This window comes from Anopheles funestus, unplaced genomic scaffold (genome assembly GCF_943734845.2).
Source record: "Anopheles funestus unplaced genomic scaffold, idAnoFuneDA-416_04 scaffold_21_ctg1, whole genome shotgun sequence".
Lineage (NCBI taxonomy): Eukaryota > Metazoa > Arthropoda > Insecta > Diptera > Culicidae > Anopheles > Anopheles funestus.
In genome coordinates, this window is record NW_026045264.1 from 403,254 (window position 1) to 408,906 (window position 5,653).

Sequence of the window (5,653 nt, forward strand, 5' to 3'; positions counted from 1 at the left end):
CAAAATCGGTCGGTAAATGACTGAGATATGGGCAAAAATAGGTTGAAACGTGGCACCGGGGTTGAACGGGGTTGAAATAGGTTTGTAGCATAATTGCTAAACATCTTATCATAACTTAAATATTACACAGTACAAGGTTAGAAGGTTTATCACGTGACAGAATTCAACACATTTCGCTACCCAAAAAAAGCCACTTAATCTAAATTAAAGGAGGTCAGATTTAAAACACAGTAACCCACTTTATTAAATGCATCAACTGCAAAAAACCGATGACCAACGCATAAACGTAAATTCACACACTTAGGGTTAGCAACGAGAATCAATTTCATAACCACCCGGTAAAGATAGCTTAATATGCGTTTTTGCATGAACAACAAAAAACGGCACCGGAAGCACAATTAATAACAAATAGCACCATCGTTATTTGTCGCCGATTTCGTTATAGCCTGAAGATAAACATTTGCGACACAAACCAAAACATTGCCTACTTATTATGAACTACTTATTAATATTTTCATAACAACTATAGATAAATAAGCAAACAAAAAGCTTGAAAAATGGATATAAATAAAGCCAGTTTCAACCTGAACGGGAGAGTCCGAGATGAACCGCCAAAGTGCGTGTTAACCGTCAGGTTGGAAATTATAACCAACCAAAACTATATTGTGTTCTTATTTCAAGAGCTTCGAGAGTCCCCCTACCCAAGGTAAGGCCTCGATGTCTCCATCAATCCAGTAAGAGAAATCTCTTCCAGATTTCTATGATCGCCTGGACGATCAAGTCCGCTCAAATGAAGAACTTTGTCGTCCGAACGAAAAGTCGTTGATACCGTGTGATGATTAACCTGAGCGCAAATCGATAAATGTGACGCGGGTACGAACGGAAACGCGAAGTTAGCAATTGTACGCGCGAGCACATTACATGGCGACCGTGACCATAAGCTGCAATCTTCGGTTACGTGAACAGAGAATGTTAGAAAAAGTGAAAAAGTGCAGTTATAGCAACGATAAAAATACAATCGACATGACCAGTTAAAAAGTGCAATGACCAGAGAACTAAACAATATGCATCGAAGCATGGTTTCATTATTGAGAACTGATCCCGAGTGGAAAATTCTCGTGACTGATGGATGGAAAAAGAGACAAACGTTTGAGCCAAACGTGGTACGTGATGATTAGCTACACAAAAATGCCGAATGCAAATATGACGAAGAAAACAATAAGTAAGTGAAAAGTGGATGATAAAGCAAATTTTTGGCAGTGCGTAGTTAAAGTGTTACACAGAAAAATGTTCATGAAAACCTGCGACGAAATGTACTCTTCAGTACCCAAAGAAGTAGTTCGAACGCAGATTAATATTTTACGATCATATAGAATCTGAAGATTCACAACGAACAATATTTTCAAGCTCAAGGTATTTCAAGCTTTTAGAGAATCAAGCTTTCGATTATATTTATGAATGAGAGTATCAGACAACAAATTCGTTTATTATGAATCAATTCGCGAATCGAACAGTGAAAGCTTCACTTATACTTAGGTATAAAGTGCGGAAGAGACAGTGTTCTTCAATTTTCGCCTAATAACTGATTACTAGCGATGTTAAAGAATCATCGCACGAAAGCACAAATGCACATCGCGAAAATAGTACAATGAAGCAAATAAACAAGTGAACAGAAATTTGAAAATCTGTGGAAGGCGAGACCACGGATCACAAATGTTGACCGGCGGGATCCCAAGAGACAGGAGTCTCCAACGTGGAAGATATCAAACAGGAACCTCCGAAAGGATGCTTACGGACAGGAGTCGCATCATGATGACTTACGAACAGAAGTCCCAACGAAAGAGACAACGGCAAGATAAGTAATACCTACAATGTTATTATGCATACGATTGAACGATAAACGTGTATTAAATAACTGTATATGATACGTATATGACATGAATGATAGAAGAAAGAAGGTACAAAATTATATAACTAAAGAGAAAGAAAATATACAAAATATTGTCCTTTGAAACATCGATATTCGTTAAAAGTAATGCTTAATGTAAAAAAAAATTACAAACTAAAGAGAAAGAAAATATACAAAATATTGTCCTTTGAAACATCGATATTGGTTAAAAGTAATGCTTAATGTAAAAAAAAAAATGTTCAAATAAATTCCAGTATGTTCGAAAGACAAAGTAAAAGATGATAAATGAATACTAACAAAGTAAGGAATGACGAGTTGACAAAACCTCATATTGACAAAAACAAATTTACAGATACATTATGAAAGACATTCAGTTAATTTAACTACGACTTTTTGACAAAATCAGTTATTGAAAATTAAAGTAGAAATAACGACAACTAGCACAATGGCTACAACAATTGAATTACTGAACATAATTGCTAGTTATGTGCCAGTATACAATGGTAATAGTGACAATCTGGAACATATATTATCATCATTAAAAACCTGTAAATCAGTTACAACTACAGAAAATGAACCCATTGCAATCCAGGCAATTTTATCTAGACTGACAGGAAAAGCAAGAAATGCAATTTTAGAAACTCCACAAACGATCGATGAAATCATAACAGCTTTAAAAATTAATTGTGAAAAAATTATTGGATCAGATTTAATTTTAACGAAATTAAATGCTACAAGACAAAAAGACGATTTTTCAAGTTTTGCTGACGAAATTAGCGATCTTAAGTTACGTCTTGAAAGGGCATACTTCTCAGATAATATAGGAGCAGAAGGAGCCAAAAAGTTAGCTATGAGAGCTGCAATGAAAGCATTAATAGCCGGAACAAAACACATTGATACTAAAAATACAATCAAATACAGTAATTGTACATCTCTTGCAAAGGCTATCGAGTTAGGTACAAATAATGAGGCTGAATTACAACTTGCATCCCAAAGAGTAGAAATAAACTACATTCAAAACAGAACGGAATTTGATTTAGACAATCGAAAATACTTTAATAGAAATGACTATCCAACACAAGCAACAAACACACCGTACTGGAGAAATAATAGACTATTCCAACGTAGCAGTAATAACACCTTCGAAAAAAATACATACAGTAAAATTCAAATGAATAACTCACATAGATATCGACCTATACGATACGAAACGAACATAAATAATACTAATGAAAACTTAACTAAACGAATTCATGAAAATACACGTCATAGAAACAAATTGAATTTGCAAGACGAATCAAAGCGTATGAATATTACTAACACATCAAAATGTGAAGATAAAAGAAAAATAAAGAGCATTCTTTATATAAGAAAAAAAAGAAACATGCGAATCAAGTTTTAACTTTGAAGAAAGAAATCAGGAAAACAGACAAATGTTGAAGATCAAACCAAACAAATGTTATAATGATGACATGAAGGCAAACAAATATTTAAAAAGCGACATGAGCGCAAACGGGTTATATAATGACTATTATGAAGAATATCAGTTTGAAAGCAAATATGATAAAAATGAAAATTACACTAGAAAAGAAAACATCAGGAAAAGAGTACATGTTGAATCAAGTTATGAATATAACAATGTCAGTAAACAATTTATGAATGAAAAAATATTTGAGGATGATGATGTCGACAAAGAGATAAAAGAAAATAATGAAGTATATAATGATGAGCTATATAAAGAACTATTTGAAAAAGACATGAAAGTTACACATGACACAGAAAGTTACATTGATGTATACTACAAAGCAATCAAAAAACAAAATGATGCAATTATTGCACCTCAAAGCGCAAATATGATGAATAAAAATGAATTATTCAGAAAAGGAATAAATGATAATGAAGATGATAAACATTGCCCCACAAGAGAGGCTAAATGCATTAAAAATGAAGTATGGAATACAAATTATCCCACTATATGTGAAGAATTGCGCAAAGCATCGATAATGAACAAAGTTAAAGAAAAATGTAAACAGATTCTTCGGACAAGATTGCATACATTGATTTACAAAATGAATCAAAGAATCGAAGAAAAGCATGATGAAAAACTCACATCTAGTTGTGAATGTAACAAATTCTCAAAAATCAAGTTCAAACCTCATACATTAGATTACAAATTTCCCAATTTTAAATCCCTAGTCAACAAATCAATGCACATCAAATATTATCCTCCATAAGAAATTTCATAACATAGCACTAGATTGAAACGTAACAGAATAATATATAAAAGAAAGAATAAACAATAGAATAATATTACTTTTTCGCTCATTACAATTTCACTCAATCATAACATTATTCTTCTAAAGGGAGGAGGTGTAGCATATTTGCTAAACAGCTACTTTGAAATATATTAGTACTCGAATTTCAAATCCATTTTTTTAAATATAGTAACACAAGAAAAAAATATAAAGAATAATATTACTCTTTCGTAAAACTGAACTCAATCATAATATTATTCTCTTAAACGGGGAAGGTGTAGCATAATTGCTAAACATCTTATCATAACTTAAATATTACACAGTACAAGGTTAGAAGGTTTATCACGTGACAGAATTCAACACATTTCGCTACCCAAAAAAAGCCACTTAATCTAAATTAAAGGAGGTCAGATTTAAAACACAGTAACCCACTTTATTAAATGCATCAACTGCAAAAAACCGATGACCAACGCATAAACGTAAATTCACACACTTAGGGTTAGCAACGAGAATCAATTTCATAACCACCCGGTAAAGATAGCTTAATATGCGTTTTTGCATGAACAACAAAAAACGGCACCGGAAGCACAATTAATAACAAATAGCACCATCGTTATTTGTCGCCGATTTCGTTATAGCCTGAAGATAAACATTTGCGACACAAACCAAAACATTGCCTACTTATTATGAACTACTTATTAATATTTTCATAACAACTATAGATAAATAAGCAAACAAAAAGCTTGAAAAATGGATATAAATAAAGCCAGTTTCAACCTGAACGGGAGAGTCCGAGATGAACCGCCAAAGTGCGTGTTAACCGTCAGGTTGGAAATTATAACCAACCAAAACTATATTGTGTTCTTATTTCAAGAGCTTCGAGAGTCCCCCTACCCAAGGTAAGGCCTCGATGTCTCCATCAATCCAGTAAGAGAAATCTCTTCCAGATTTCTATGATCGCCTGGACGATCAAGTCCGCTCAAATGAAGAACTTTGTCGTCCGAACGAAAAGTCGTTGATACCGTGTGATGATTAACCTGAGCGCAAATCGATAAATGTGACGCGGGTACGAACGGAAACGCGAAGTTAGCAATTGTACGCGCGAGCACATTACAGGTTGAAATAGAGGTTTTTCGCGAATAACTTTTGTGCCCTACGTCTGAGCACATGGGTGTAGAATACTTTTTGGTAGAATTTCACGAGATGTAACTAAAACAGAAGAAATTTTGGAAAAATGTTGAAAATTCACCGAGTTACATCGAAGAATAGGTGCAAATGTGAACATTTTGTATGGAAAACAACAGTTGGTGCACCAAACTTTGTACCGCGAATAACTTTTTTGCCCGGCATCGGAGCGCATGGTCGTGGAACAACTTTTTGTAGCGCGTCACAAGACGCATCTAATTCTGAAGAAAGATCGAGAAAATATTGAAAATTGACCGAGTTATGGCAGGTGAAAGAAAAAGTTTAGGTCGCGAATAACTTTTTT

General features: G+C 33.9%; 1 long non-coding RNA gene across 1 annotated transcript; it reads left to right on the forward strand.

Moving 5' to 3' along the window:
- Positions 1-374: 374 nt before the first annotated feature.
- LOC125774295 (uncharacterized) lies at positions 375-5,015 on the forward strand. Its single transcript, XR_007420764.1, has 2 exons — positions 375-596; positions 4,953-5,015. It is a non-coding gene; the product is annotated as an uncharacterized LOC125774295 (long non-coding RNA).
- Positions 5,016-5,653: the final 638 nt, after the last annotated feature.